Source organism: Lolium rigidum, chromosome 1 (assembly GCF_022539505.1).
Source record: "Lolium rigidum isolate FL_2022 chromosome 1, APGP_CSIRO_Lrig_0.1, whole genome shotgun sequence".
Lineage (NCBI taxonomy): Eukaryota > Viridiplantae > Streptophyta > Magnoliopsida > Poales > Poaceae > Lolium > Lolium rigidum.
In genome coordinates this window covers 318,972,134-318,999,975 of record NC_061508.1, presented here as the reverse complement: position 1 = coordinate 318,999,975, position 27,842 = coordinate 318,972,134, and the positions used below count along the sequence as shown (strand labels likewise).

The window sequence follows — 27,842 nt, the reverse complement described above, 5'->3', positions numbered from 1 at the left end:
GAAACCGGAAGGCGGAGATGTGTTGTGGCTGGCAGATTTATTTTCTCTACTCATAAGTTTTTTGTTTCGGTAGTGGCAGATATGCTTACATGGCAGGCTATGTTTTTTTATTAGTTGGAATATTTTCTTAGGTGGCAGCTTATAGATGGTTGATGAGGTGGATAGCTTGCATGTTGAGAGAATTCACTTTAGTGGGGTGCTCCTATTTAGAGATTATAGATATATTGGCATGTTTGAGAGTGACTAGAAAATGGCTTTAGAAGCTAATAACAGAAAAAGTGACCATGAATACTCCTTGACTATTACAGCATGGCATGTAACAAGCATCAGGAAGGGATAAAAAGTCCATGGTCAAGAGAAGCAAAGGAGAATGTCAAAACTTCCATGTCACGACATATCATGTTTCATAGTTCAATAACTGGAGATGATTTAGGGATGTTCTAGAACATGTAAAAGAAAATGCACATAAGATTACAGTATAATCATTGCTAGTTCATTACAGCCAGCATTGAATTAGTTAAGTCACAATCAGTTGGTAGGCGAGGGTTACCGGTGATCAAACAACTAGATCCCGTTTTCTACTAGGAGAGTCAAGTCTTCAACCGATACATTCCCAGTACCAGCATTTTCTTCACATCAGAACCATGGCTATATGTAACAGATAAAAAGTGTCTCCTCCAAGCATGAAATTACCTTGCACCTGAAAATTCTATATGGCTTGCTTTACTGATATCATTACCGGGACAGGGACTGTGATTCAACAATCTGTCACAGACCCAGACAGCTCACGTGAAACATCTAGTAACTCAAGAATCTGGTCTGCATATTTCCAGCATGGAGATCATCAAATAGACTGATCCAAAATAACATAGCTCCTGCAATACAAGGAAAAAAGACAATGTACATAGTGATGTCAAAGTTCAATACAACATTTCACCAAGCTAACATGTGTTTTGCTGTTCAACCATTCATGGATTAACTCATATACATGTGACCAAGTTAATCTGGTCTCAGTTCATATCAGCGCAAGTAAAACAGAATTGTATAAGCACTGGACAAACAAATGAAGAACAGGATTATGCACGATAATTGAACACAAATGCAGCAACCAACTCAAGCACAACCGTGGATGTACCTTTGCATGCCCATGCCCATAAGCTACTGAAAACCACTGTGGAGGTCACCGTGACAGGCCCTCGGGGTGAGCAGCTCAACACTACCTCCATAAAGAAATACAATCTGATTATAAAAGCATACTAAACAATTTAGAACCTACATTTTTCAGATACAAGCAAAAGCTAATTCTAGGCATGAAAAAGAGTTCAATATTTTGACAATTTGAGAAGCCCAACTTTTCACATACAAGCATGCAGTTACAAGCTAGATCTAGAGAACACAATAATACTCAATTCTAAAATTTCATGATCATGCCAAAAACAAGTCACTTTATTTGATAACGAGTAACCCCTTTGAACTAAATAAAACAAAGCCGAGAGGGAGGATAAATAAATGATAAACTTGTGTAGTGCCTTTCAGGTCCTAAAGGGTTTTTTTTCAATCATGCAGAATTCCAAATTAACTATTTGGGAGGGTGATTAAACTATTGTTTACTACTGTCCAAGCAATCCTAAAGTAGCTTGCTTAAGTTAAATAAATCCTACAAACGATCCAATCTTAAGACAGATAAACCAGGGCAAACTCGAATTTTTTTACTTCGAACCTGCCGGCGTCCAGACTAAATACACTAAACTCATTTGACTTCCCCTTACTTCCATCCAACACCATATGTATGCAATGAAAACAAAGCAATTAAAAAAAATCTCAGGTAGAAGGATAACTTGCTTTCGATTTGGTACTTTAACATAGAGCCTACCTGAGCATGCCCACAACACTAGACTAGAGATACCATTGCAGCCAACAAATATAAAACTATGCACAATAACATATCTCAAGATTCATTTTTTTTACAACAACAACATTAGAACAAGTAAAAACTGGACAGTTGCGAGCCACACCGCAGGGATGCGGAGCATGGAGTCGCCACATCCATGGTACCACAGACCACCTAGAAGAGGGCAAAGGGATGCTCACCACAGGGAGTGTGGCCAAGTCCAAATGTCATGGTGTAGTCGAAGGCAGGGGAATCCACGTGCGAGGTGCAAAACCCCACGGCTAGCCCATCTGCAGCAGCAGCAGCAACACCGGAGCTAGAATGGCTATGCTACACCGGATTGAATCGCCATGTCATTTGCTTCACTGCGGCTGTCCTCGGTCACCTCCACCAAAGGGATCTCCATCTGCCACTGCAAAGTCGCCACAATTTTTAGCAATCAGTTCGCATTTTAACAAAAGTATAATCCATTACGGCAAAACAGAAATGCATTCAACAAACAGAAAACATGAATGTTTAATTGCTTCTTGTAATTAAGATATGAACTAACTAGCAAATCACAATAGGGAAAGTCCATAATAAAAACAAACCAAGAAATAAAGCAAGACCTATAAACATATTTTATTAATCATGATACGATGGACCACCCCACTATGAATACATGAGGAGTCGAGGACATGGTCAACTAGTTGTAGACAAAACATGGTGAACCAATGTTTGTGGATGATGCACTAGTATTCTAAAATAATATGGTGATTCGATGAAACAACACACATATTTAATCATGGTGTGAAAAACTTACACCAGAAAAAGGAACTTTCGCAGGGCGCCGTCATGGAGGAGCTCCTCCCGTTATTAGGCGACCTCATGGTCGAGCATGTCCACGTCGTCCCCGCTCCTCCTATTGTTCAAGGATGCATAGCTCAAACCTCTCTGTCCCAACAGAAATGGCCCTCACTGCTACAGGCCATTCGAGATGGGAAACATGGAGGAGGGCCAGGCGGAGATGCAGCCACCTGCAGCGCCCGGATGCACTAGCCGGCGGTGATGCATGCCCCAAGCACGCCGACATAAATGAGGGTCGTGTCCTGCTGACCGGCCACGTCTTCTTCGAGTGGTGCATGCGGCCGTCAAGTCTGAGTCACACCCGCCCGTTGCCGTGGTGCCACCTTCACCATGGACCTGTTTTGACCTCCTCCTGCTCAGCTTGACCTCTGGCTGGGTTTTGAGGTGGTGCGGACCGGTCATTCATCACCATAGATATAGGGGGTGTTGGGCCAACGGGGATCCTTTTCTGTGGTGTGCTGGGTCAGGAGATTGGACAGGAATACGGCGGCTACGAGATGAGGAGGCAGCATCATGCCGGGGTAGGCGGAGTGAATGCCATGGGTGGGATCAAGAGGACAAATGAGAACAGGGTGGGTAGCGCTGCCGCACGGAAGAAACAGTTTCCCAGGCCAAAGGTATCATGTAATGGTACATACATGACGAAGCACATAATAGGGCAATGCGGGTTTTTTTCTCAAACACATGCCAAAGCATGCGTCATTATATATTAGAAGCCGTCAAGAAGATGGGAGCATACACGGTGTACGGGGCTACAAAAGGAGAAAAAAGAAAGAAGAAACTAAAAACCAATACTGTACAAGGCTAACTTAGTTAACCTTGTACAAAGAGCGTTATTTGCGAGATCCTATAGCATATTCATATAACAAGAAGAGCCGCAAGCATACCGCATGACCAAAAAGAAAGAAATAACATAAGAGTGAATCAAAGAGCTATCCCCCAAAAAACCATACATATTTCAGAAAAATATTCCTCTTGCAAATTGTAAGAAAATTGCAGGTCACCCTGATCCACAACTAAATAATTCAAAACGGTATTCAAATTGGAAACTAATTGCAGGCCACACCTGTCCACAACTAAGGTATTTTGTTTAATCGCTTTTAGTACAAGAAATCAAGCATAGCAATCGATGAGTTATATCCAACGTTCAAAAAAGCGTACGCTTTGTCGCGCTTAAACGCAAAAGCGAGCGTAGCGGAAGGGTATCGCTCTGTTTCAGGCCTAAGCGTAACATTAAGCGAGAAGCGGAAAAGGCGGCCCGATTAAGCGCTGAGCATGCGCTTCAGCACGCAGAAGCGATAGAAGGCGAAAGAAAAGCAGAGCTCGAGCGTCTATGGTCGCCGGCAGGAATCGGGAAATTTTAGGGCTAGGTGGGAGGGAAACGGCGCAATTAGGGTTGCCCCGTCCATATAGGGAGAGAGAGAGGCGGCGCAGCTTCTCGTGCTACGCCTGACCCACTGCAGCTCCTCGTCCGCCGCCGGTGAAGGACCTCCTCCGCCGCCCTCCGCCTCTTCCTCCAGGTCACCATGACGTCGGCTCCTCTCCTCCAAGCAGCCCCCTTCATCCCCTCTCCGACCAGGCACCCAAAAGCCCCAGGCCCCCAGATCGAGCTCGTCCTCGACGCCGGCCATCGGCTACCGCGCACATCAGGTCTGTATTTCCCTATCCCCTTTCTTTTCTAGTTTTCTAGACTAGTGTGTCTGTATGCTAGTGCTAGTAATAGACTATTTGGGTGGACTGCTGGACAGATGCCTCGATGGCTTGATCTGCTACTACGTGCTCTCTGCTGGTCATGCGTGTACTGCTTAGGTTGCTCTGTTGCTGTGCTGCTGCCTTATGCGTGCTGTTGCTTCTCAGCTGCTGGGCTAATCAAGTTAGATTAGTTGTACTGAATTTACTGATTAGTTGACTGTTGGTACTGCTTAAGTTAGTTGTTAGCTGCTGCTAGTGCTAAGATAATCTTGCAATCTTGTTTGTAGGTACTGTATAATGGATGCCGATCCGGATGCTGATGGATCGGTGCCGCTGGTACTGATCAGCAACTCAAGCGATGCTGATGGGTCCATACGCTTCTACCCTGAACGCTTAAGCAGCGCTTAAGCTCGCTTAAGCAGTAGTTCCTCTAGGCTGAGCCTCACCGCTCGCTTAGCGCTCAGCGCTTTTTTGAACCTTGGTTATATCAAAGCAACAAAACACAGTAGCTATATTACTTGACATGCAACCATCTCAACTTGACGGTGCACTGATATAACATTGTATCATGGATACCACGTGACTCAGCTACACCGAAAGCATAACCCAGTACCTATAGAAATCACCAGAAGTTCAATGGCTCGATTGCCAGAGATAGGGTGCAATTTCTATAAAATTTATCTGCTTGACACATGTTTAAGACGATCTGGAAAGCAATGAGTTAGCACAAAGTTTGGCCCTATAAACCAAAACTAGCTAACACATCGAAGCGCTTCCCAAAAAAATCATTGCAAGCTTGCAATACATTCACTCGGTAGCACTTGTCTCCTAGTCTCACTTCAGTCCAATTCATATAAGCACAAACCAACACAAATGAAGAACAAAATCTCACATCTAGAAGTTTCTGCACTATATATGAAAACAAATGTAGCAACCGAATCAAGCTCCAAGTAGGTACCTTTTGATGGCAATGATAGCGAACTCCTGGACTGCGGCTCCCAGGTCGCCTGCGGTGGGCCTTGGGGGCGAGCAGATTGACCTTGTGCACACGTGCCAGCCAGCCTTAGGGTGAGCAACTCATGCTGCTTCTTTGCTGGCCAGATTCCTCCCTGATGAAAGGTGGCACATAAATTCAGTCAATGCACAACTCGATACATCAAAAATTATGATAAACAATACAAAGCATGTTTAAGATAATCATTTCAGGACGATACATAAAAACACCACAGGGTGTGTTGAAAGAAGCAAAGCTCCAGCCAAATTATGCCACTATAATGCTGAGCGTTGAACATCATATACATGCACAGTTAAAAGCTTTTCATACCTATGCAACACAAGAGTGGCACAATTTAATTATACAACGATTCCAACAACCTAACCTGATGCATGACACACCACTAAACAATCCAAATATACAGTCCAATCAAAGCTCCATCGTTGTAGATAAACTACCCATTCTAGAACACAAAATTGAATCTCAGATTATGTAATTTAGTCTAAGGCTTGCTAGGTAGGAGACCACATTTCGGATTCAGTCAAATTATGGAGCAAAAACAAACTCAATTATCATGGAATGAGAAAGATTAGCAAACAAAGAATCATTTTAAAAGAAGATAATCTCCATGTAGAATTCCCTTGAGAATAAATGTTGGCATATTCAGTTAATTCGTACAAGGTTGTGTCACTATAATAGAGAAAAAATGAACTCAAGCATGTTGGCATGAGTAAATATGGACATTAGTTGAACATTGTTCCAAATTAGTATAAACATATCAACATATTAAACACTATTAGAATCCAACAGTATCAGAACATATCAAGTTTTTGACACAGACAAAAATTTATAGTGTCCGCTGAACATGAGAACAATGTTTATTAAATATTATTCAATAACACAAGTTGAGATAACTATCATGCTCGTCTGATTAACTAATTTATAGCATTTCAGACGAAAAGAGCACTGGAATTTTAGAAGTGATTAATCATGGTTATCAAGTCCTGAAAAAGGAATGCACTAGTTTTGTATCAATCATAATGATAAAGTGTTGCATAAATATTTACACATCAATCAAATATTCAGTATAAAAAATACTGAAGCAAAGCCAATTTTTTGTTTTTTTTGTTTTTATGGATCAAGACATGTATCTGGAATTGCAAGCATCGACATCTGGAATGGAAAAAAGGGGCGATCAAGATCATTTAGAGAAGGAGCTGAATGCCCTCTCCTCAAATAATTTAGCGTATAAACATATTGGCATGGTATAACTCAAAATTAGACCTTTTGCATTATTAATAGAGCAAATCATGCAATATACAAGTTTGAGTCAAAAAGCACATCACTGCAGCCTAAATTGTTTAATCAAGATTCATTACTAAAAATTCATTTTTAGGTACATAATGAGTTCTGATCTTTGGTTCTATTAAAAATTATTACTAATGAGGATCTCGACTTTGAAATTATCCATTTTGCCTAACATTACTATTTTCCATCAGCATCGCCAGCTCCAAATGTAACAAAGTAAACATTGATAGTTGTATGAGCATAAGAATTATAACAAGGCATCTAAGGCAGGGAATGCTCTTTAACTTACCAAAACTAACATGGCTAGTATTCTCCTGTAGTCGACAGTGGGAATTATCCACAAACCCACCATTACAGTGTGAGTCACTAAACAAACAATCTCCACATCAACATCGGTTTTTCTAAATCCATCATACGGTGATAAACAGACCTCCCCATCCAATCACCTAGACCAGGTCTGCCCCTCAAGTACCGAAGTTGTCACGTCCGCATTGAAAGGCCTGCTTGTCTTGCTCATAAGAGCGACCGAAAACAATTGGATTACCTTCACCAGCATCCAAATCGACCTGTGACAGCAAACCTACTTGTTTAGCAGCCTGGAAGTGGGAGAATTTGAGATAATTCATTTTTTCATTATCTTGTGCATAACTCACCGCGTGAGAACAACCATCCAGGGAACGGCTAGTGTAGAGGGAATTGTCTCATTACTCCTAGAAGGCACACCATCAGTGAGATCCTTCCGAGCCCAATATAGCCTACCTACCACAACAAAATTATAAACCAGATGCATCCATCCACATGAGGAAGTGAGCTTTATTTCTCCCCTCGCTCACTACTAAATAGATAAGTAGTTAACTTTATTATGTGGCTATCATTTTTTCGTTTTTTAACAAAGAATTACATGACTAGCAGGTAGAAATAAAAAGAAGAGATCTTTATGGGAAGGAAGTAATACGCAACCTGATGGAGGAAGGTGTGTTCTCTGTGGAGCATTGTGTGCTCAAGGTGGGCTGCTCCGGCGAGAAGTTGAGATCCAAATCGATGACCACGACCATGCTCTCAACCTATACATGGCCAACAATAAGCAACAGAAAAAAGGCCACTAATTCAGATCAAACAAATCAGTCAACAAAAGGAAAAAAGAAAGGACGGTGCTAACATTCTCACTTGCTTAATTTTCCCTAGCCTATTCTTCTTGGCAAGAACACCATTTGCAGCAACCATATATACCAGACAGAGTTGGAGACAGTGAAATCACCTCGAGGCCGTACCTGATGGTGATGCCGGAATGCGTGTCAATCTTGGACACCTCGTGCTCAAGGTTGTTCATGGCCAAGCAGCAGAAAAGTGGCATCCTCTCCGAGGACATTAGCAGCACCATGGCTGCCGGGAATGGGAACATCTCAACTCACACAGAAGGGACCAGTCGCTCCTGGATTAAGGCCACATGCTTTGAAATAATTCGCTAATTATCAATTCTGTAACATTGTTGGATTCAGGATATGAAAAGGACTATCTCATCAACCATAATGAGCAAACACTTGAGATTTGAGACTCTTAAATGCATTATTAACTGTGGCTAAAGTACGTCACTTTAAGAGAGGAACATATCATTAAGGCCTTTCCGCAATCACAAATCAACAATACAGACAAAATAAATTGAGGGGAAGTATTCTCCCACAGATGGCACAGAGGTTGTGTGTGTAATTCAGCGGCTCCTGTGCTCTCCAATACAGCCTGAAGATACCACAAACCCGTCGTTACAAAATTTTGCATAGTCATCCAGTAAAAGTATTTTTGGTTGATACAGGCTTGTAACTGGTTAGAGATTAGTGCATCTTGCCAAACAATTTTGTAAATGTAGTACAAAGAATGTCTCGATGTGAAGATCATACAGAAGGAACTGAATGCTATGTCTCGAATAACTTAGCCTAGGTATTGGCGTTGTATAAATCAAAATAAGGACTTTTTTTGCCTTATTGACAGTGCAAAGCTTGTTGAATATTATCTCCATTTTAAAATGAAAGCTTTTTTAGAAAGCTAAATTAGCTTTCTAGAAAGGCTTATATTTCGGAACGGCGCTGATACAATTTTGAACACAAGATCACATCACTGCACCTACATTGTTTAATGAAGATTCATTAGTACAGATTCATTTTTTAAGAACAAAATGAGTTCTGGTTCCAGGGATCATTCTATTAAGGATCATTATTAAGCCACTTCTCGACTCCGAATTTATCTGTTTTGCTTGACATAATTGTTTTCCTTCAGCGTCACCAGCTCCAAATGAAACAAAGTAATAATTGACAGTTGTATGAACATAAGAAGGTATAACTAGGCAGCTAAGGGAGAGAATGCTATTACATGGCTAGCAACAACGAATAGGAAAAGGCTACTAATTCAGATCAAACAAATCAGCTAACAGAAGAAAAAAGAAGGGACCATGCAAACTTTCTCACTTGCTTAATTTTCCCTCTCATTTAGTAAGAAGATATTGCACATAGAAGAGCATCTGCAGAAACCATACCACACGATCATGGTTGGAGAGAGTGAGGTTAACTCGATGTGGTGCTTGATGGTGATGCCAGCGATGTGTCCATACTCTACACCTTGTGCTCGAGGTCATCCACGGCCGAGCAGCAGGACGACGGTGTCCTCTCGAGAGACATATGTGGCTGCTGTGGACAGAGTCGCCATTGGTGAACCCGGGCGGCGAGGACGCCACACCAGAACCAACCATGTCGAGCCCCACTTCTTCGTCGAATTACAGGTCCTACTAGTAGCATCCTGACCACGGTGGCAGTAGAGGGATCGGCGGCCTCGATGACAAGAGTGATGTTGCCAGACCGCCAAGCCGCTCCATTCACCTACATCAGTTATATAGAAAATATGAGCCTTGGTAGAAATTTGGTAGGCTTAAGTCTAAAGATGTGTGATAGACACCTCTGTGATGTTGCTCTCCGGCAATTGGCACACACATAATAATTCCCAAATTAGACGAAGTAGCCAATAGATGTGCATGTATATTTTACAAGGAACCGGTAAAACTGAAAGTACAATCGTACCTTGTGTTTCATGAGGACAATATCAGCACTGATTAGAGGCTGAGCCATCCACATGGCATCCAGCACCGTTGCGGCCAACAGTTTCCGTGGCTCTGTGATGAACTGCAGCTTCTGTATGTTGGACATACTGTAGGCGCACGCAGTGTATCCGGGTAGGGCACTGAAGGTAGCTCTAGCCCATGGCTGTGGGCTTCTTGAATTTGCCCGTGCAGAGCTCTCAGCTCATTGAAGTCGCGCACAGAATTGACTCTCCAATGCGTTCTAATTCCGAGTAGTTATCGTGCGGCGCTCCTCCTCGTCTGCCTGGTCGGCGAAATAATTGATTTCGGAGTCAGAGAGATGGAATTGGGGGAGAAGGAAGAGGGTTCAGATTGGGCACATGTCATACCTTGAGCACGCATCCCTCTGGCGTCGGTGGTCGACATCATCGTCGGCGGGTGCTAGGGCTCGCGGATGGATGGTGAAGTTGTCCTCCTGGCGAAAGGCCTTCTCCGTGGACGTCGTGTCGTCCGCCGCCGGCTCCCATACCACCCACCGGTGGGGACAGAAGGGCGAGGTGATGACAGGGAAGCTGTAGAGCAGGAGACGACGGGGAAAGGGGGTGGCGGAGATGCGGTGTAGTTGAGCGGGAGAAGGGAGCGCCGCGCCGGCGAGCAGCTAGGCTGGGGCGGCGTCGTGGTCTCTATCGTTTTGGGAACGGAGAGACGGGCTGCTGCATCGATTCGTTTTTGCGGGCCACTAAATGCAATCAACATCGAGCTTTGGGTTTTCTTCTTTTTCTGTGCCAAAAGATTTCTACCAATTCAGTAATAGGTGCACAATGTTTCTTTCCTCAACAAAATATCTTCAAGATGATGATCAACATATAATAGGGTAGTACTGGGTGGCAGACTTGTGAGTTTTTTTATTATAGTTTATGGTTGGTACTTGGAAGAATGCAAGCAACTTAGCTATTTGGCTAATATGATTTTGAAATCTGCTACCAAATATTGTAGCTCTCACTGAACTCCCGCGAAAAACACTGGGCTTGGTGTGAGTAATGCACTAGATGTTTCATCACAGCCACAAAGGCCATATATACATGCCACTAGTGTCGTAGGAAAAATCTGGATAAGTGCTTGTGCATAACACTACTACATACTACTATATCCAAACTTGAACAAGATACGATGGAATTTGGCAAGAACATAGTTAATGATCACATGAAATTAACATGTGTAGCAAACAATACGGAACCAACAAGGTTATAGCAGCAACAAACCAAGGAGGGTGACTGCATCTAGAGAGCACATAGCAGCGACAAACCGGGGAGCTTTACGGCGACGTGCTGGTAGCAGGTGAGCTCGGGCTTCTAATTTGGATTCCGCCCCTTGGCGCTACCATAGCAAACGCAGATCATATCCGCGCTTCCGCCTCCACACTGCAGTAGGCACCATCCGTGGCTGTGCCTCCTTCGTCCGTGACCCGATTCAATCGGTGCGTGCAAGCAGCTCCTCGACTGCAGCCTCTCGTCCTTCTCGTCACGCTGTTGGTTGAAAGCGGCCGTTAAGGGGTGATGCAAGCGGTCAGTCGGAGGGGCGGAGTACAAAAGAGAAGGCGGCGATCGATCCGTCAAGTGGCGGTGAAAGGGAGCTTGCGGAAAAGAGGGTTGAAGAGCTGGAAAAGGAGGGAGGGGACTACACGCATGGGTGGTGAGCCGATGAGTGGATACGCTACAAAGATCGAGGAGATGAGGAGTGATGCCTTGGGACTCCAGTTGTGTTGTCCATGTTTGTGCATTTGGGAGAATAACGAGGTGACTCACAAGGATGGATGCATTCCATAGGCCAGTCATTAAATTATTTTAAATAAATCTTGCAAAAATGTGGTTTGATTTGTACTCCTTCATCCTCAAATAAACGTATATTTGAACATAATTTAAGTAAAAAAAATAACTTGGAAAACCTTCCTAGAAAAAGGTAGCAGCATGAATGACACTAAATTAGTATCGCCAAAATCATCTTGACATGTAATTTAATAATATAGCAATTTGATGTCACATATGTTGCTATTTTTGTGTAAAAGTTTGATCAATGTTTGAAAAATGTTTGACTTCCAGAAAGAAAACATACACGTATTTATCAAATGGAGGGAATACCTCCATCCAAAAATAAGTGACTCACCTCTTTTCTAAATACAGAAAATGAATTTAGAAAGAAAAGAAAAGAAAGAAATGCATGCATCGACTAGCTACGTACCTGCATGTGATTCCCGTCCTCCTCTCTTTTCATTGTAGGAAAGAATCCAGAAGTTCAGAGCAAGTACAATGCACCACCAAACATAATAAAAATTCGGTTGAGGTCCTTTGACCACCTAACGGCCACTACTTCCGTCGAAGCTAGTTGTTGGTGTGCCGTTGTGGCCGCTCCCCATCCAATGCCGATCTAGCGTAGTTGATGGCAGCCGGGAAGCATGCATGTACGTGGCTCTAATTATGAACCAACACCCTAGAAGGGAAGTCGTAGCCATTGCATTGGTCCGAATCTTTTGGCACCAAATGGTGTATGCTAAACGAGATCCACCATTCCATGGTAGAAAGGATCAGACGATTCGATGATGTCCTCAATGCCACCGACGAGATTGTGGCCAACAAGGTGGACGGGACGACATATATACCTTTTAGAGTAGGTATACGAGATAGACTAGAACTCTAACCTTACACATATACGTATTCTAACATTCCCTCTCAGTCATAGTGAGAATGAAGCAGACGATTGCTACTGGATTTCAGGTGGGCCCCCGCGCGCGCGTTCCGCTTCCATCGATTCCAGGTGGAATACAGCTAGCTAGCACGTGAGTACCCAGGAAAGAAAAAGCACCCCCGGTCGCTTCCATCGAATAGAAAGGGGATCCGGCGATTTTAATTCAGATCAAGACCAGCCTGCCGGGCGCTCTGTCGAAACGGCGGAGGTCATCGGGTCACTGCTCAGTTCGCCCGGCCAAGCGGCCGTCTCAGCCTCAGCAGCAGCAGCATCTGTATGTGCTGCTAGACGACTGGGAAAGGGGCTGCAGCATCTACAGGCTGGCTAGCTGTATACAGCTCGATGAATAGCCGTGCAGACAGCTTCAAGTGTAACTGTGGCTACAGCATAAGACGCTCTAACTGATGTGCGTGCATGTACATACGAAGCTATCAGCCTGCTAATCAGACAATCTGTGATAGTCCTTGATGTTGCTTTGCCGGTATCGTGTCCCCCCGTGCTTCATCCGTGACTTGGCTTGTATGTCTGCCCGACAGATTATACAGTTCACGCTACATTTGTGCGTGCCATGCTTATCTTGGCAAGAAGATAGGCTGATTTATAGCGCGCATCAACATCAACTTCTATCTCTGTATATCATCAGGCTGCCAAACGATCCAAAGTTCTGACGAACAAACGGAAACTATTGATCAAGAGAGCTCAATTGCGTGGCAGCAAACCATCTGGTGATCCGAATTCTTCCACATTGACTAGCTTAAGATGTCCAGGCACCAGGGCTAGCTATCTGAAGCTGCCTGCATGAAGACGGCCTGGTCCTGAAAAGTCGCTTTAGTATTGCCATGATTCGTGAAAGCTAGTACGCCCCCTGTCTAGTATGTTGAACCAATTATACATGTGGAGACAGTGTTTTGTTTGGGCGATGGAACTTATTCTTTTCCAAACAGGTTTCAACCTCTCTCCATTAGCAATGGAAATAATTAAGTTCATACAAACGATAGGAGGAGGTTGCTGATTAGATAGTAGGAAAACCCAATGCGCGAGATCTGCCCTCGAATGCTCACTAAGACATGAAAACCTACCACCACAACCCCATGTAACTCCATATAACCTACTCCCTTCGTTTGATATTACTTCATATATATAAAAAGCTTAGTCAAAGTCAAACTTTGCAAAATTTGACAAATCATATATAGTGATGACCAACATTGTATTTTATATTGAGATATTGTACATTTTCATAATTTATCATACATAGTTGGTCAAATAATGCAAAGATTAACTTTGACTAATCCTTATATACGTAGTAATATGAAACGGAGGGAGCATGCAATGATGTAGGTTTCATTTGCATAGGCATGTGAACGGTAGACTCCATATTCGAAATATGTGCACCCAAAACAAACGACAAGGTCTTGAAGCTTAGGTGCTGTAGGTGCTATCTAGTTGAGTAGACTGTAGACACACTGTCCTGAGTCCATCCTCTTGTTTTAGGACCATTTGCAATCATCAAACAGTGAAGCAAATATGGTTTACAGCTATAGAAGTAACATGTGTTGCACAAAATGCAGGACCAGCGATTTTGGATCTTCTGGAGTCTTCTAGCAAACAATTATAGACCTCCTTAAAATTTATTACTCATTAAAATGTAAAATACATTACTCTTTAGAACCATGTGTGATATAGTTTCATTGTTGAGTTTGAAAAGTATATGCACAACAGATGCACTAATTTGTTGATTTCTCATGAATTTTTTGGCAAGCTGGTTAATTGGTTCATGCATTTCGGTTTTGGTACAGGTTGGGGTAGTTTAGTACATCACACACATTTGGTCCACCTTCAGACCTTACGGACCACACACACACACACGGTAAGAGACCCCATTGTAATCGCATTCTTGATAATGTGCATGCTTGTTTCCTAATAAAAAAATTGTGTTGAATCATGTGCATTCTCATATATTTTTTTACCTCCTTATGCATTAGGTTTCCACTCATTTTAACATCATCAGTTGATTGGTTTCTATTAATTTAGCGCTCTTTCAGAACAAAGAAATTTTGAGAAAAATAGAAGATTCCAATCATAGGGGAAATTGTTATCCATATTATTTGGATCATGAGATTGCAACAAAACCAATTAACCCTTCTGCTAGTTCTAGATTCATGCGCATTAAAATTTCACATGGATGTACAATTACACTTCATTTTTCTCAGTAGCACATGAATTACACATAAATTAAGTGACATCACACATGACTTTGGATGGACAAAATACTCAACAAATAAGTTGACAAACTTCATGAAAAAACTACTAAGAAATAGTGATTAGAGATTGGCTTTGGATGGGCAAAATACTCAACAAATAAGCTGCAGATATATTTGGCCAGGCTCGAATGACAGGCTGCCTCCACCGTCTGGTCGAAAATTAAGTTAGTTCTATATTGATCGAGAACTAGCCGTGTCTAATTAATTATCTATCACATATTTATTCTTTTTTTATGGAAAGGGTATATAATGTCAACTAGCTGCACAAATCTTACAAGAAACCAGACATTTGCTCCAACGCTCTCTGATTAAGTGACATCACTGGCTAACATTTCTCAATCTTTTTCAATGTTTTCAGATCCGGGCGACCGAAATAAACGCCCAGGGCACCCTATTATTGTCTCCGTCAGAATTCATAAATCTGAGAATCTTGCAGGTCTCTCCTGTTCCTGAGTCTATCATTGCCGCCGTGTACAGCAAGGTACTGAACTACTAATCATGGACCGATCGGCGCCAACCGTCATGGAAGAGTAACTTGTTCCTTGCCAACCGTGTCTATCATTGAAGAGTAATTTTTTCCTTTTCACAGAAGATCCGTAACTGTACCTAACATACATGGACGACACTCCAAATAGAATCGTGCGACAAAAGAAGGGAAATGAATTCCAGAAATTCCATGATATCACTCTAGGTCTCTAGACTCTATGTCAATTTGTGCCTGCATCTGTACTCGAAGATCGAGAAGATAAGGCCTTGTAGCTAGCTCCTCCGAGGCAACATCACAGGCGAGCATGAGCTAGCTAGCTTGCCCATCAACGTATCGGCGGTCTGCAGCTTGGGCGGTATCGTGCGTGCGTGCACGCCATTAACCTTTGGCCATTGCAGCAGTGAAGACGACGAAGGCGTGCAGGTGCAGCTGGGACCTGACGGATCATTACGAGACCCATGTCCTTTGTCGCTTATCGTGGCACTGTGGCAGTGATCTTCCCGTCGTCTTGCCACCCGGCCAGTGGTGGCCATGCCTTGTACTACCGACGGAGTTTCTTGTCACCTGACACGAACCGAGCAGCGTGTACGTAGATCTTTCTATCCAACAAGGATGCCGATCGTTATGGTGAAAAGAATTAAAGAAAGAGCCACACCACACGTACCAGTTAATGGGGTATTTGGCTATGGAACTACGGGGGAGTTGCGACGTCGATGCTAAACACCTGGCGACTGCTACACGCCTACTTGCAACTATGTCAAGCCGGTGATCTGAATCAGGAATTTTGTGACTGAGAGATTCCGCGATTACCGGTCCGTAACCGAACTCCCGTTTCATCTTGTAAATGACTTTATCGTGTACAAAAATAGACTACATTTTTTAATTTAACCTAAACTATATGCATTTCCCTCATCTATAACCAATGCCCTAATCATTTGTATAAGATTTCTATTTCTTCTCCCATGCAAATTATATTCAAACGGTTCATGCAGCCATTGAATCGCGCCAAGATCCGTGCTCGTCTTCTACCTTGCACAACGAGGGGGGGGAGCGTCCACTGAGCCAGAGCCGGTGACGGCGTAGCTGGCCGTGCCACAGACGGCGGGGATCTTAGGATTCAGGGTGCAGGTGCAGGGTGCCGACATCGGAGAAGGGATCGGGGCTTAGAGGGATGGCCGGGTGGTGATGGACCGGCGGAGGAGGAGCTTTGACGGGGCAGGGTGGCGAGGCCTCGCGGAAGTGCGTTGGCCGCGAGTGGGTAGGTCGACTGTTCGGCCGGCGGTGGCGGCGGGGCACACATCGGATACGAGGAAGACGGTGACGTCATGCTCTGAGCCTTAGACACACCCGTATTCAAAATGCTAGATATTATCTAATTTAAAAATATCGTCCGATATTTAACCAGTTATCTTCAGCTATAAGATGTATTTTTGCAGATACCCAAATCCTTGATCTGAATACTGCCTATCAGTTTTGGCACCCATTTGCATTGACCCGAGTGATTGACAAGGTTTCAAATCGGTAACATTGAAAGGAACGACAAAGATTACGCTGTTTCCAAAAGCAACATGACACTTCAAGAAGAACAAGATAGGAAGCATATATTACACAGGAACTGACCGTGCCGAACAACAAACTGAAGAATCTACCAACCACCGTCCTACAGTACACATTTTCCCATCACCTATCCTTATTTATTTTAGAGATCTATACAGACGCCACCTTTCTTCCCTTTCTCCGGCCAGGGCCAGCCATCTTGCTCCGGCGATCGACTCGGTCCGCTGCTGCTGTCATGAATGCGCAGCACTACATGGAGCACTCGGCGGGGAGGCCCTGGGCGACGCGCTTGGGGTCGGTGCAGTAGTTATAGATCATGTAGTTGCTCTGCACCCACCGCATACGCTGCTGCCGCGTCAGGTCCAGCTCCTGGTTGTACCACTTCGCCGGCGCCGGCACCGGCGGTACCTGGGGCGGCTTCCGTGCCAATGGAGGCGCCGCAGCGCGTGCGTCCACCGGCGACGACGATGCAGGCGTCGGCCTTGAAGCCGCGGTAGGAGGCGGAGAAGGGCGCGTGGGACCAGTCCGTCTTGACGCGGCCGCCCTGCGTGGCCCAGTCGTCGGCGTTCCAGAGGCTGGAGTAGAGCCGCATGGGCTGGTTCTTGGGGAAGGAGATCCCCTTCCCCTCCAGGTTCCGGAAGTCCCTGATCGGCATGTCGTCCACCATGAATCTGCATTGACAGCAAGAACAAATCGTTCAAGCTCTGAACTTTGGGTCCTTGGAAAAAAAAATGTCAAGCTCCGGCGGCCGGCGATTTGCAAATAAGCTTACATGATGTGCTTTGGGTTCCAGAGGATGGAGTAGGTGTGGAAGTCCTTGGTGGGATCGAACCAGAGGCGGAACTGCTGCTCCCTTTGGCCCTGCCCCTGCGAGAACACGTTGGTGTGCAGCGTGTACGGCTTGCCGGTCTCGTTCCCCAGGAACTCGAAGTCGATCTCGTCGTGCGTCGCCCCCATCGACGACAGCTGCACATACACCACACCAGATTAGCCACGCACATCACACCAGGCAGCGAAATCAATGTCAGCAAGCTTACGTAGTAGGCTGTGACGGTGCCGGCGGAGTTGCCGGCAACAAGCTTGAGCTGCATGTCGATCTTGCCGAAGAGGTACTCGTGCTTGGACTGAAACCCGGAGCCGGAGATCTTGTCCAGCCCCAGCGTCAGGAGCTGCCCATTATTCAGGATCTTGCCGCGGCCGTCACCCCAGGTGATGTCGAACTCCTTGTCGAAGCTCGCCGCCGCAATGGCACAAGAGGCCAGCAGGATAGCTAGCACCGACACTGCCATGCGAGCCATGATGCTGCTCGATCCGAATCTTACTCTACCCAACTAGCTTGTGTCGTGTACCCAAGAAGATGAGAAGAGTGTAGAGAGCTCGATCGAAGCTCGTGCTGTGTGTGATTCGAATGAGCAGAGCGTGAGGGGTTTATATAGGGGTTTGGAGATAAGCTTTGCGTGCCGGATGTATGGATGGTTCGTCGAATCGAAGTAGGAGCTTGCCAGCACGGCCTAGTGCGTGTGAGTTGGCGCCAGAAGAGAGGAGACAGGGCAGGACGGTGCTGTACGTAGAGAGCACCAGCGGCGCCTGAGAGGGTTGGCACGGCGATGGCGTACGTACTGTAACACATTAAAACCGATGGAGACGTGCAGCAGATTTCTGGATGGATGCAACGGCTCCCTAATCACCATGTCTGGCATTTGAGATGACTCGTGTCTAGCAGACAAATGGCACTGGACAAAGAAAAGAAACGCTTGTACATCCATGATCAGGCCATTAGCAGGGGATAGATGATCAGCTTCTTCCTTCTTCGGTTCATGCCACTACGGGAAAACGGCCGCCGTGCAACCATTCATTGCCGTGTTCTCACGCACGGTAAAGAATTTTTGCCGTCCAACGAAAAGAAAACCGCACAGCAATGACTACTGCACGGCAAAGACGACATACGACGCACGGCAAACAAAAAACGCACGGCAAAGCCGAAGAAAAGCGCACGGCAATGAAACCGCGCACGGCAAAGAAATAAAGACATTGCGCGAACCCTTTGCCGTGCGCAAAGTAAGGTCGCACGGCAAAACTGCCTTTGCCGTGCAATTTTTCCTTTGCCGTGCGTCTTATGGCATTTCCTCTTTTTTCTTTTTATTATACTTATTTTAATACTTACATTACTTATATTTATTCCTTAAATATGACAAGTACTACATCTTAATTAATAAAATGTGTATACCCATACTTTTGCAATACGACAAGTACTCTAAGTCCTCACTCCCTCCAACATATCGGGGTTTCGGAGCAAACCGCGTTCGGGAACCTTCCAAGTGTTATCGCCGAAAGAGAGGAAGGTCACACAGGGGAGCTATGCCTTGCAACATTTGGTGAATCACACCTTCCAAGACACTTCCACACATATCCTAGGCCACATGCAAGTTTTGGTGGCATTCCGGTGCTCCGACATTCATTTCCCCCCGAAAACGGCAAGATGCGTGCCCCGGGGGTCTACCCTCCTAGATTTCACCGCGTGAGGTTCCACCAACATAATTTTTGATAGGTTTAGTTTTTTTATGCCATATACACATGGAAAGCCAAGTTTGGCACCCTTTGGCACATTATAGCCTCCGGTATACCCGCAGCGGGACACTTCAGCCTGCAAGTCCAGGAACCTTCCAAGTGTTATCGCCCGAAAGAGAGGAAGGTCACACAGGGGAGCTATGCCTTGCACCATTCGGTGAATCACACATTCCAAGACACTTCCACACATATCCTAGGTCCACATGCAAGTTTTGGTGGCATTCCGGTGCTCCGGCGGTCATTCCCTTGAAAACGGCGGTATGCGTGTCCCCGGGGTCTACCCTCCTAGATTTCACCGCGCGAGGTTCCACCAACATACTTTTTCATAGGTTTAGTTTTGTTTAGGTCATATACACATAGAAAGGCAGGTTTGGCACCCTTTGGCACATTATAGCCTCTCGGTATACCCGCAGACGGGACACTACAGTACCTACAAGTCCAGGAACCTTTCAAGTGTTATCGCCCGAAAGAGAGGAAGGTCACACATGGGAGCTATGTCTTGCACCATTTGGTGAATCACACCTTAAAAGACACTTCCACACATATCCTAGGTCCACGTGCAAGTTTTGGTGGCATTCCAGTGCTCGTGCGGTCTCCCCCCCCCGAAAACGGTGGTATGCGTGCCTCGACGAGTCACTACCCCTAGATTTGTTCGATCGAGTCTCCATCCCCGTTGATCTAAAATATCATGATAATTACATTATTAAATAATACACATGTTAAAAAACAAGTTTAGTATAATTTTGAAATAGATTTGAATCTTAAAGACAATTAAAATGGTGAAAAATATTGTATCGTGCCAAAGCGCACGGCAAAGGCTATGTCGCACGGAAAATTATTCTTTGTCGTGCAGCGGTGCACGGCAAAGGTGTGTTGGACGACAAAGATTTCTTTGCCGTGCAGAGGCGCACGTCAACGGCTATGTCGCACGGCAAAGAGGCCAGGGCGCACGGCAAAGTTTTGCCACACGTCAAACATGCCAAACCCTTTCTGCTAGCTCGACCGGCCACTCATCCACACACGCCACACACGCACGCATCCTCCTCGCCCCTGCTGCCCCCCCGCGCTGCCGCCGCCTCGACGCCTCGCCATGCCCCTCGTCGCGCTGCCGCCGCCCGCCTCCGAGGCCCCCGCCCCCGCTGCGCCTCCCCGGGCCCCTCCTCCCGCCTGCAGCCTCGCCTCTAGGTCCCATCCTCCCGCACGCCAGGCCCCCTCCTCCCGGCTCGCCGACATGCCGCCAGGCCTCCTCTTCCCCCGTTGCGTCGCCGCCTCGCCTCCAAGTCCCCTCCTCGCGCGCCATGGCCGCCCGAGCTCTATAGGGGCCGCCGGCACCATGTGTGCGCCCCTGCCTCCGACCCCCCTGCAGGTTAGTGTAGGATTAGGTAGTGTTAGTGTATGATTTAGTGTAGTTTAGTGTAGGATTTGGTGTAGGATTTTTAAAAATGAATTTGGTGTAGGATTTTTCAAAATAGGATTTAGGGTAGGATTTTTTTTAAATAGGATAAAAACTAGGACAATGCCCGCGCTTTGCTGCGGAAGAGAATTTTTTTGTTGATTTGGAAAAATTAAAATACTCATTAGCAACATATATCCAAAACATTTTACAATTACATATTGTCATCAATCTATTTTCCAATTATAATTGCCGTCCATCTTTATAATTCACACAATGTCACCAGTCTTTACAAAAAAAAGTTTAACTTTACAAAGTATTTGTTTACAATTCAATGTAAATACATATTTCGATTCTTTCCTATTGCGTACGCTAGGTATAGGGACCTCTCTGACCAATCATGTTGTGCTCCGTGTATCCATCTAGGTGCATTCTTTTTGTTAGATATATTGATACTTTCATATAATAGTTGATACTCCCTGCTTCTCAATAGGATGATTATAATATTTTGCCATAGTTAAATTTCATAAAATTTGATCAACTTTATAGAAAGATTTGTCAACATTTGTAATCCCAAATTAATCAATGTTTTTGCAACCATCATGAAATATATTTTATAGCACATGCAATTTATTTGGTAGATGTTGATATTTTTGTGTATATATTTGGTCAAACTTCAAATCATTTGATTTTGACAAGAAATTATAGGGCGATTTGTTATTATCAATTATCTATTAATTTTCAAAACTCAAACATGTTGTTAGAATTAGAATATTTAAAAATATGATTCAGTTGGCAGGCATGGCCGACAAGGGCCATGTCGGTAGACCCCAAATTGGTTTGAGAGACGTTGCCGACAGATCGCATGTCGGCTTGTTTATCGATCTCGGCTGCCCTGCTACGCGTCGGTCGTCCTGTTGCCCTACTGACGTGCCCACCTTGACTTGCACCGGCGGTTGCGCCCCGCCCTGTCGCTGGGGGCCAAATTCTCACTCGCCGGGTTATTCTCTCGGCAGCCTGTCCGCCGTCGTCGGAGCTCCCCAAATTCTCTCGACGGCTAATTCTTTAGATCCGCTCTAGAGACTCCCGCGGTCTGCCTTTATTATTGGCAAACTTCTCAAAGTTCCAACCCCGTCCGCATTATGCAATCTTGGTGCTTGTCCTCATTGCCATTGGTCCATCTGCTCATGCAATTGCTTCGTGATGATTCTAATTTTCGAGCGTATATAAACCAGATGAACTCGCTATAGGGTGTCGATGTGGGACTATTCTAAAGAGAATATCAGTACACCTCTGTCAATGCGTTCTTAGGCTGGGAACCACCCTAATGAAGCCCAGATCTGACAGCCAAAATTGAAGCCCAAGAGCGCTCTGTCGTCTGCGGCGGCTAACCAAACCCACGGCCTCGGCCAGCAGCCCCGCGCGGCTGAGCACATCCACCATGCTTCCGTAGTGCTCCACTTCAGGCTCGACGCCGTGGACGGTGGGCATGGTTCAAAATATCTCCATGGTGACGCCCACAAGCCCGCTCCCCGCGCGGGCGCACGCGCCGAGGACGCAGATGAAGGTGATCTCGTTGGGGGCGCACCCCTCGGTCCTGCATCCGGCCAAACAGTTCGACGGCCTCCCTGCAGCGGCCGTGGTCCGATAGCCCGGATATCATGAATTGAATCATGATTCATTCATGGCCATGTAGGCGAACGCGTCCCGCTCGCGCTCCAGCATGGCCGCGAACACCTGCGTTGCCGCCTCCAGGCTCCCCCACTTGGCGTGCATGTCCACCAGCGTGGTGGCCACCACTCCGTCCATCCCGCTCCCGGTGACGAGGGCGTGCACCCACCGGCCCTGCTCCAGCGCCCTGAGCGCGCCGACGATGGCCGCCGTGTTAGGCCGCACGCGGGCTCTGAGCATCCCGTCGAACACCTCGAGCGCATCCGCGAAGCCACCCGCGCCGACGTAGGCGCTGAGCATTGCACTCCAGGCGACGGGCGTCTTGTGCGGCATTCCGTCAAACAGGGAGAGCGCTTCGTTCAGCTGCCCGGCCCTGGCGTAGGCCGTGAGGAGCGAGGTCCAGGAGCAGGCTTCGTCGAAGACGCAGCGCGCGGAGGCGAGGTGGGTCAAGGAGGTGAGCAGGTGGGTGTGGATTTGCCGAGTTGCGCGGCGGTCAGCAACTGGTGTGAGAGCAGCTGCAGCGCGCAGCCACGCGATATGGCGAGCCGACCTCTACCTCAACAGAAAAATGGAGGCCTAGCATCTAATTCCACGAGCAGTGTCCGTGCGAGCTCAAACACACCGGAAACATACAGGAGAGGCAGCGCCACCGTCGCCATGCTCCAGACTCCACAGCCTCGCAGGAGCGCGAGCTCCTCCTGGTCTTCTTTCCCCGACGAAGTGCTACCACATCGTCCGCACGCGAGGTGGATGGGGAGGTCGGCGTCGGGCGTGCTGGTCCACTTCGCCGGGACGCGGCTCACGCTCCCCTGCCGCCTTCCAGAGCAGGTCGTGCTCACCTCGCGCGACGGGCGACGCGCGCCTTGACCTGCTGTGCCGACGCGCTTCCCTGCAACCAGGCCGAAAGTTATAAACTGAACCGGTACTGTGGCATTTGTATGTATTATGGGATTTGGTGGGAGGGCAAAATCGTCCAAATAAATGTTGGACGAAAATTTTGGCAGAAACCTTGCACTCCTTTATTATTAGGTATAGATTGATGTGATATATGTAGGGTATGCATGGCACGATATGTTATCGTGTTGGCCCAATGTGTGTACTAATTAATTGGAACATGTCTGGCATATTGTTACGTAAATATTAGAAATCCTAGCCATCAGTTTTAGATCTAACTATCAAAAATAATTATGATGATGTGGATTAACGTGGTGTCTCTATTTAAAACATCCGTATTTTGCTTTTAGTATATAATAGATAGATAGATAGATTCATCAATAGTGAGATGGCGCTCCCTTTATTTGGTTTCCACCAGCACCATAGAAACAAGTCAAACAGCGGAGAGGGTTTGCACATGCCATAAACTCCATCCTGACTTATTTATGCCCCATGGCTCTCCATCTCTTCGTATATACTTCAGAGCACCACAGGTGTATGGCTAACAAAAAATTGAAGTACCGTGCACATTGGTGATACTACTGGTGATTGTACGCATCGCCCCTTGCAATTCTAAATAGAAAATAAAAGAAGACAGCTAGAATTTCCTGCTTGCGATAAAGGATGAAGCCGGCCAGGTCGCAGACAGCCGGTTAGAGGCACAAGAGAAAGTCAGCAGAGCTACGTATGTGAGATGTACGGCGAGCTTGGCGGAGCGGCACGCCGGCTCAGGATCCAGTCAACAGATAGTTCATAGTTGGGGATTTACGGTGAGCAGCAGGGCGCGTCTACTCCTCTCATGCCCCTCCCGTCTGGATCCGTCCCGTTGAGACCATCATCAGCAAGCAATGGCGTGTGTGTGCAGGCCGACCGACGATATTTATATGCAGACAAAACAAATCCCTAGCATCATCTGCAACTTGTCCTCCTCCACCCTTGCGATCACAGAGCCGATGTTGATCTCGTGGATTTCATCCTTGGTCACGCGCTCTTGACCGCTCGACCCCCAGAGCGCAGCCTCACCTCCAGTCCTCGACCGCCCCTCGTCCTTGCCGTAACCCGAGTTCGACCACGACGTCCAATGGCGGCGCTTGCCTGGACGACCCCCACCGCAGACCCGACCTCAGCCGTCTAGAGGTAATTGGCGCTAGTCAACGGGCACAGACGGATGATGTACGATGAAAAACAAAACAAACTCGCAGACGGATGTACCGGACCCGCGGCCGCATCCGCCTCGCCTAGTTGACGATCGGTGGCCTCCAGGCGACGTAAGACATCATGGGGAGTAGGAAGGCGGGGTGCGGCGCCCGTTCGGTGAGGCGGCGCACCCGACGGCGATGTGCTCGCGCTTTTCACGGTAGCCATGGTGTGGCTTAGGATGACGTGCGTGCATCGGAGATGTCTAGTTTGTTCGAGGGTACTGGGTAGTTGTCCTATGGATCGATCGATCTCGTATCCTTTGTTTCACGTCGTGGTCGCCATATATAACCGGGGTTGCTTGGTAGGAAGGAAAAGCGCCACCTATTGGTTCGTCGTGGAGTTGTTCTCCTCCACGGACTACGGTAGCCTAAACCGACAAAAACAATGCATCGTACCAGTAGAACCGATCGGTTTCCTTAACTTTCTGGCGAGTGCGACGGACGAAGGCGGTAATAAGGTTGGACGAAAGCGCCTACAGACGGACCAGACCAAGGAAACGTTAGCTCCTTTATTATTAGGTATAGGTATAGATATACCAATATAGAAAGAAAAGATAATGTGCTGCAAGGAAATTCTAAGTAAAAGTTGTCAAATAAATTATGTTCACTTGCATGAGTAATTCATTTTCTCGCTATGCAGGCGATGCTTCGAGGTGGACACGAGGGGCGGCGTCGCGAGGGTCTTTGAGGGGGCGTCCCGGATCTTCTTCGCTGATTCGCTCACGCGTCTAGGGTAAAAATCTCACGCCTATGTACCTAGGTTTTTTTTGTGTCTAGATCGCCAAGTATGTCGCGTTACCTAGGCGTCTTTTGCCGACCTTAAGGGTTACGCGGATAAATATGCATTAGTGGTCTCGCATATTATGAATCGTATTTCTTATGGTATTTATCGGGACAGTCGACGGATGCGTAGTTGGGTACGTTCTCCCTGCTCTACCCCGATCTGAGTCAGGATTTCGGCAGCGCCTCCCCGTTGTTCTCCGGATGCACATCCCTCTTGGCTCTTTGGCGAGACGTGTATCGGGAGATCAGGGGGAGGTGCTGCCGAAATTCTATCTCGGATCAGGGTAGAGCAGGGAGAATGTACTCAATCTACGGATCAGGCGGCTGCTAGGAGCCCATCTACGGATCAGGCGGTTGATGCATGCGTAAAAAAATAAAAAATAAAATGCGGATCATGTTTGATATAAATTCTAAGTTCGTCTGTTTTTGTGATGATTAGAGGATGGATAATCGTGACTGGATGTACGATGGCAGAATCAGTCAGTGGAAATATACTGAGAAATTGGGAGAAAATACCAAGCAGTTCGTGGACAGGACGTGGACGGGATTGTCCGCCACTTCTGGTACGTGACTTTTGGTTTCTTAGCATTCAAACACTTCTTGGCTACCAATAGTTGCTCTAATTCCTCTTATTTTACCTATGTGTATGGTTGCAGAAATACTTCAAGAGGGCTGAGGGTCAGGGTGAGGGTGAGGGTGACTGTGTGCGACATTATCGTACACGAGTTGTGCTGGGTGAGGGTGACTGGCATGCACTACGAGGCACGTATCCAGTGCATCCGCAATTGGCACACCGAGCGCAAAATTTGGATGAGTAACGCTGATTGTCGAGACACGCTCATGGCACCGTGGCAGTACCTGCAGGTATTAGCATTTATGTGTTATTGATTTCCGTACTGTCATGTAGTTTATGTTGTAATAACGGGTTTGTCTTGTGTATGTAGAACCCTCCTCAATACGTCGGGGAAGACAAGGCGTGCTTTGTTGCGATGGTCATATGGTGGAATCCCCCGAGTACCTCCGGAAGCACGAGGAGGGCAAGCGGAAGCGTTCAGAGATGGGAGGTGGATCACATATCTACGGCAGCAAGAACTTGGCTCTTACCTTGCAGGAAGAGGTGAGAAAATGGTTTCTTCATTCTTTGATTGCATGTTATTGTTAACCCCGCAAGGGTTTCCCTCTTCACTTAATTACATGTACTCTTTTGCAGGAAGTGAAGACAGGCGCGCCACTAAACTTATTTGGCCTTTTCCAAAAGACGAAGACCAGGAGGGAGCAGAATCCTGAAACGGGTCTGGTGGGTCAACGAGCTAGCGAAGGACCAGTGTGGCGCGTACCGCTCGAAGTTCAAGGAGAAGCACGGCGATGACGCCGACCCAACCACCGGAGACTTTGACGTTGAGGTTGCGGTGCTTGCGGGACAAGGCAAGAAGGGTGGCCGCCTATGGATTGCTGATGGGTTAGTCGACCCAAGGACAATTACATATATACGCCAGGTCCGTCGTGGGCGTACGAGCGAGCAGCCTCGGGTAGAGACCCGCCCACGGGCTTCGGATCTAGCTGTCGAGAAGTTACGGGTAAGTTCTTCGTCCATCCTCTACGCTTCATTACATGTTTTCCATTGCAATCTTAATGACATCACGTCGACACAACGTAGGCGGAGATGGAAGAAAGGGAACGGAGGAACCAAGAGGAGAAGATGCAGATGCAGCAGCAGCTTAGGGACATCATGCAGATGTAGCAGCAGATGTTCCAGCAGATGCAACAACAACAACATATGTTCCAGTAGATGTTCATGAACCAGACCGTGCTGACTTCCCCACCGGGGAGTAGTGCTCCTAGCACGTCGTGTCCTCCTATCTTCAACTGGGTAAGTGGTTAACTTAATATCTCCATCTCAATCTTGTTTTGTTGTCTAACCGAACTTTGGATATTGCAGCCCGCGCCTGATCAGCACATGTTGGCGCTCCTCCAGCGACCGCAAAATCAGAGCCCGCTGACACCTCAGATGACCGTCAACAATACGGACATCATCCGGAGCTTGGGCAGTTTCTAGGTGAGTTCTCCTACACTTGTAGGTTCTCCTACACTTCTAGTTCTCCCATGCCTTATAATTTATCCATACCATGTCACTTGTTATGCACTTGAATTTTAGCCATTCCACCATGTCAATTTAGCCATTATGTTCAATTTTAGCTATTTCATGTCAATTTTATCCATTCCATATCAATTTTAGCCATTATGTTGAATTTTACCCATTTTATGTCAATTTTAGCGATTATGTTCAATTTTAGCCATTCCATGTTAATTCTAGTTCTCCCATGTCTTACATGTCAATTTTAGCCATTCCATGCCACTTACGCATCTATGAACTTGTAGGAGGACAAGGAGATGGAGGACAAGGAGATGGAGAAGGAAGTGGCCACGAAAATGGCGAAGGTTGATGTTCGTTG

The 27,842-nt window shown here is 46.4% G+C and overlaps 1 long non-coding RNA gene and 1 pseudogene across 1 annotated transcript; both read right to left on the bottom strand.

Moving 5' to 3' along the window:
• Positions 1 to 232: 232 nt before the first annotated feature.
• Positions 233 to 7,216, bottom strand: LOC124684245. Its single transcript, XR_006996961.1, has 5 exons — positions 7,148 to 7,216; positions 5,388 to 5,538; positions 2,092 to 2,303; positions 1,136 to 1,216; positions 233 to 875 (listed from the first exon to the last, which is right to left on the bottom strand). It is a non-coding gene; the product is annotated as an uncharacterized LOC124684245 (long non-coding RNA).
• A 9,644-nt stretch (positions 7,217 to 16,860) lies between these two features.
• Positions 16,861 to 18,229, bottom strand: LOC124698245 (annotated as a pseudogene).
• Positions 18,230 to 27,842: the final 9,613 nt, after the last annotated feature.